Source organism: Colobus angolensis, unplaced genomic scaffold, assembly GCF_000951035.1.
Source record: "Colobus angolensis palliatus isolate OR3802 unplaced genomic scaffold, Cang.pa_1.0 Scaffold288, whole genome shotgun sequence".
Taxonomy (NCBI): Eukaryota; Metazoa; Chordata; class Mammalia; order Primates; family Cercopithecidae; genus Colobus; species Colobus angolensis.
Genome location: NW_012116132.1, coordinates 2,317,684 through 2,323,690, shown reverse-complemented (window position 1 = coordinate 2,323,690; position 6,007 = coordinate 2,317,684). Strand labels below are relative to the sequence as shown.

Below are 6,007 nucleotides of genomic sequence, written 5' to 3'. Positions count from 1 at the left end.
TCATAATATAAAATAGCATCGCCCAGTAACTTCTTCAAGTTTTATCTTCAGAAGTTGATTCAATTCAGTTTGCCTCATTCTTGGAAGCCTCATCAAAATTCTCCACAAGACGTGGAACTTCATCATCATCATCATCATCATCCTCCTCCTCCTCTCCAGTACCAAGTGGTGCTTTTCCATCCACAGATTGTTTGGGCAGAGCTTCAGGCAGTCTCCTTAAACTAGTCAGACTGACTGCAGCAAGCTGGTTTAAGACGCTGGGTAGCGTTTCTGTCAGCTGCTTTGTCTCAGCATGGCCTGTAATGGTGAAGGTGTTCACTGCCAGAGATGCCTGAACTTCAGAGTTGTTAAACTGGATCGTTGTTCCTTGGAGTTTTTCCTGGTTCATGATCGTTTCTTTCATCTTGTCAGAGTGGATAAGGGGCCGCGCAGGAACTAGGGTTGGTGCTCAGGAAGTCTTGGGTGGACCAGCTGAGATTAGGCGCACACACGCGGGGACGCAAGATGGCAGCTAAAGCCTTTCTTTTTTTTTCTTTCTGTCTCTCTCCTCTCTCTCTTTCCCCGCTCCCTTCCCCTCCTATCCCCTCCCCTTCGCTTCACTTCCCTTTCCTTTCTGTGGCTCTGTTACCCAGGCTGGAGTGCACTGGCATGATCATAGCTTACTACAACCTTGAACTCCCGGGCTCAAGCCATCCTCCCACCTCAGCTGGGACTACAGCCAGCCATGCACCACCATGCCCAGCTGTTTGTAAATTTTTTTTTTTAGAAAAGGGGTCTCACTTTGTTCCCCAGGCTAGTCTTGAACTCTTGGTCTCTAGTGATCCTCTCTCCTCAGCCTCCCAAATCGCTGAGATTATAGGTGTGCTCCACCATGCCAGACTAAGACACTTAATATCTCTAATGAGACTGTATTTTGTGATTTAAAATGCCCATAGAATGATCTAATACCTTAGAGTGAGCAGAAAAATTCTGGAGTCCTCATAATTTTTATCTAATGGCAGGAAAGAGCTTTCCTCATGGAATAAATTTTGAAGGAGCAGTGGGTAACAAAAATAAAGTTGCTTTTTGATCATGTCCCATGAGCAGTGCTGGTCCAACAAATAGATTTGGTGGTTAATGGTGAACGTCAGTCCTCTTAAGACCAACCTAATCTTCAGGGTTCCTTGCTGTGGACCTAGTGGGAGCAGAGCCATCTGGGAGGAGTGGGTGAGCCCAACTCACTCTGTGGGAGGGGGTGCTTCAACAGACTTGGATTGAGGTAAAGGCTGAATTTTAAAATGTATCTTTTAATAAGATGATACATTTGCAGACAGAGTAATTGCCCATGTCCAGACTTTATGGGACAGATTCCTACTCCTACTTGGTTTTTGTTGTCATTGTTGTTGTTTTGTTTGTTTTGAGACAGGGTCTCATCTGTTGCCCAGGTTGGAGTACAATGGCACGATCACTGCTCACTGTAGCCTTGACCTCCCCAGGGTTAGGTGATCCTCTTGCCTCAGCCTCCTGAGTAGCTGGGACTACAAGCTTGCACCACCACACTCAGCTAATTTTTGTATTTTTTGTAGAGACAGGATTTTGCCATGTTGTCCGGGCTGGTCTCAAACTCCTGGAGTCAAGTGATGTGCTCATCTCAGCCTCCCAAAGTGCTGAGATTATAGGCGTGAGCCACCATACCCGGCCCTCACTCCCATTTGTGATTTGTGCAGAATCTTCTCCCAGCCCCTCACATGACTCATGAAGGGTGAGAATTTTCCCCTAAAGTCTCCTCCAGAAGCCCACACTAGAATCTCCCACACTAACCACATTTCGTCGTGTGATGCTTCAGAAGGAATTAGAATGAGTTATAGCCATGCTTGCAGGCAGACAGTGGGTCCAGTTTGGAGAATCTGACCCCAGTGACAAGTCCAGCTCCTTAGGGATTTTTTTTAATTTTTAGTTTTTTGTAGAGATGGGGTCTCATTATGTTGCCCAGGCTGATATCAAACTCCTGGCATCAAATGATCCTCCCACCTTGGCCTCCCAAAGTGCTGGGATTGCAGGCATGAGCCACCATGCCCAGCCCTCCTTAGGGATCTTGATAAAAGATGTTAATGGCAAACTGAATTAAGGTCCAACATGCTTATATATTCTGCCAGGTTTCTTGAAGCTCCAGAAGTCTTTGATTCTGTGTCTTCCTGGCTGCAGCACAGTCTGAGAGTCAGAATTTTTGCCATTCTCCAGGCAGTGTAATGTTTGCCCTGTGTGTGTGTGTCTGTTCTGTGAGCTGCCACTGCCACCACTGCAGGCTGCAGCTGGTGTTGACAGTGCAGAAGTGCTGAGTCACTGGCTGTTTAGCGACCCTTACATCACGTTCCATTGTCCTTTCTTCCTTTCTAGGCTTTGAGAGCCCTTTCAGTGTTTTTATTTTGTTTTGTTTTTGCCCAGGGCCTCTCCCTGGTAGGAAATCAGGGTGTGAAAACTGAGAGGGTACTGGGGCTCCCGAACGAAGCTGCACAGAAGGACAATGGGTCCCTGCAGGCTGCTGAGGACACCCAGCAACCCAAATTCACGTGCTGGAGGCACACGATGGCCCTGGGCCAGCCCCAGCGGGGCCCCGAGCCCCAGGGTGGGCTCTGACTCACATTTTTCTGCAACTCTCCCTGCTGTGCTGGTTTCAACTGGAGCTGAGGAGTTTAACAATCTCTTTATATGTTCTGAATCCAACGTTCTTTGTGCCCATTTTAGCACAAGTGTAACAGGTGGTGCTAATTATCAGTGTGACATAAATTCTTGGAGAGGTAGCCTCTGGAGAGGGCTATACAGATTTTTTTAAATGGCTATTTTGGTCCAACAAGCTTGTCACTTTATTACAGTTGTTTTGTTATTAAAAAAATACCAAAAAATATTATGGAAACATTGGGGAAAAAACAAAACGTCATAAAGAATGAAGTAAAGGTTATTCGTATTCCACTACCCAGAGATGATCACGTTTTGATATATAATCTTCTAATATTTTTTCTAAATATAGATTGATATGCACGTACAGTTTACATAATTGGGCCCACACTGCGCATTTTATTTAAACTGAGAAATATGCTGTGAATACACTCTTACGTCATTTAGCCATATTCTAGAAGTGCTGCAAATCAATGCAGTATGAGCAGAGAGATAAGATATATCTTGGATTGCTTTATTTGCTGTCAGTTCATTTCTATTTGCAGGATCTTTCTCTTGCCAGAATAGCCTCATTTACAAGTCCTGTCCCTTCCTGTCCCTCTTCCCACCCCTGCAAGGTAGCTAAAGCATTTTCTCAGGTAACCATCCCACACTCTCTCTGCTTTTTTTTTTTTTTTTTTTTTTGGTATATAAACTATTTATTAACAGACAAGGCCTACAGACTTATTCATTCTTGGACACACCCACAGTACAGCCATGGCAGCCAGTGGTCTTGCTATGCTGGCCTCAGACACGAAGGCCCCAGAGGTGGCACAGCCCTCTGTGGGCCTGAATCTTCTTCAGTCACTCCAGCTCTTCACAGAGCTTGTCATCTGTTGGCTAGGATCTGCCTATATTTTCCAACCTTTACATCCTTCTGTCTGTTCAGGAACCAGTCTGGGATCTTGTACTGGCATGGATCCTGCATAATGGTGATCACATGTTCCGCCTCATCCTCAGTGAGTTCTCCCGCCCTCTTGGTGAGGTCAGTGTCTGCTTTCCTCAACACCGCATGAGCATGTCTTCAACCCACAGCCTTAACGGCAGTGACGGCAAAGGTTTTTTTTCTGCCGCCCACCGATGCTGGTGTTGAGTACTCGCAAAATATGCTGGAACTCTTCAGGGATCACTAGAGACATGATGGCCGCAGAGGCAGCAGCGTGTAGGCCTCCTGTGGAGGAAAATTTAAAAAGTGCTTTCTGGGAAGGCCTAGGACCAGCTAAGATCTATCTGGCTCAGCAGTTCTCAATCTTGAGCTCACATCAGAATCTCCTGGAAGGCTTGTCAAAGGAGATTGCTGGGCTTCACCCCTGGAGTTTCAGTAAGGCTGGGGTGGTAGACAAGTTCCCAGGCAAATGTTGCTCATGCTGGTTCACTACTGAGAACCACTGATTTGGGGGAATGGATGAACAATTTGTTTCCTCCAAGCCCTCTCCCAGTGTTCCTTGGCTACTTGTCTTTTTCCCTTAGAGCATTTATTTTGTCTCCAAATTCTTTGCTTATAACCACTCCCTATGCTGTCTTCTTGTGGGGTCACTCATGCATACAAAGGACAGAAATATTTTCTTAATGGAGGGCTGGAATCCAAAGGGTTCAAGGAGTCCCCCAGTACCCGTGAGAGTAGAAGCCAGTGTGATTTGTCCTTCCCTGTCACTGCGGCAGTCTCCTGAAGAGCTGGCTCAAAAGGAAATGCACAGATGCCCAGACTATTTGTTAAAGGAAATGACACATTATCCTCTTCCCAACATCTGGTCATTCCTGAAAGACAGACAAGCCCCGATAATACTGTTGACTCACTAGAAGCCTGTGTCTTCTTTCCCGAGGGAGGTGGAGACAAACCAAGGAGGATAGAATCTATTTTTGTGTTGGCCCAAGGGGACGCCTTGGGGAGGGGGCGAAGGGTCACCCACATTGCTGTTCTGTTCTGGGAGCCAGGAATGCATACTTCTTTCCTGTCCAGCCCTGAGCAACAGTCTCTTTCTTAAGCCTCAGATCTTCCACAGAGAGCTGAAAGATTTTTAAATGCCATGGTGGGCTGGAATGGCTGGACACCAGTGTAAAAGGACTGATGAAATGGGAAGAGGAGATTTGGCAGGACGCAGGGTGTTGAGGTTGCAGTAAAGGCAAGAGAGCTGTGTTGGGTTGAGTGACTGTCATACCGTGCAGTCCAGGCTCAGAAGGACTCTGGCTGCATCTGGCTGCCTCTTGATTAGGAAATGTATGTATTTGTTTTCATCTCTAAGGCATCTTCTAGGGGCTAAATATGGAGAAAGAATAAGAGGGGTGTGAGTAGGGTGTCTGGTTAATTAACCTGGAGGACTTGCCCAGGTTGACTTTGCACAGGTAAGGAGAAGTAATACCCTGAAATCCACCTGGAGATCCAAGGGGACCCCCACTCCAGCCTCTCAACCAGTGGAGTAAGTGAAGCTGAGTTCTGAGAGAAGGAAGTTTTGTTCTCATTAAACTAATAGAGGGCCTCCTGGACTAGGGAGGGGATGGGGAGAGGTGGGGAGGGCACCTTTCCCTTTGGATCTAAGGGCATTTATTGTGCCAGGCCTTTGTTTTGTTCCAGCCAGGGCACTCTGGCAAAGGCATCCTGGGAATTTGGCCTGCAAACAGAAAGGGCATTTCCTTGTGTGGGTTTCCTGTTTAGGTCTGCGTAGAAACCCAAAGGATCGCTTGGCCTCATAAATCCTCTAGACATTACTGGTGTAGATGCTCTGGCCGGATGCCATGGGAAAATCACACAGACATAGAAGAAAGGAGGAAGGCACATTTACTCTCAGGATGCTGGGTGGGTTTCACGCTCCCCACCTTCAGATCTATAAACACAGGAGGTTGGGCTAGAGGGGATGATCATTCAGGTCCCCTCCAGCTTTGACAATCTCAGGTTCCATTTCCCTCTCAAGGGTCACCGGGAGCTGGCACTGTGCAGCTCAGGCATGGGAGTCAGCTGAGCAGCTCACCAAACAGAAGCACAAAGAAAATTTCAACCCCAAAATTAGAAAGTTGCCCTGGAATATCCTTTAGGCTCCTTCTCAGAAAGGAGGTGCTTTTGAACTCTGGTATTTCCCAGACTTTCCTAGATGCTTAGCATATTCCAAAAATCACAGCTGCTAGGTCAGGAGCATTGTGGAGTCTCGTGAAAGGGTTTTGGCACAAAGCAAGTTTGCAGAGCTGGCGGTGAATTAGGTGTTTGTTAGGAGACATCACCCATTTCAGGTTTCTTTTTTTACTTCCTGTTTGCCTCAATTTCTATATATGTCAAATTGCAGTTTGCATTCACACTTCCGGTTTAATGGAAGAGGCCATG

At 46.7% G+C, this 6,007-nt stretch overlaps 2 pseudogenes; both read right to left on the bottom strand.

The window, feature by feature from the left end:
- Window positions 1–64: 64 nt before the first annotated feature.
- Window positions 65–388, bottom strand: LOC105516709 (annotated as a pseudogene).
- A 2,990-nt stretch (window positions 389–3,378) lies between these two features.
- On the bottom strand, window positions 3,379–3,833 carry LOC105516708 (annotated as a pseudogene).
- Window positions 3,834–6,007: the final 2,174 nt, after the last annotated feature.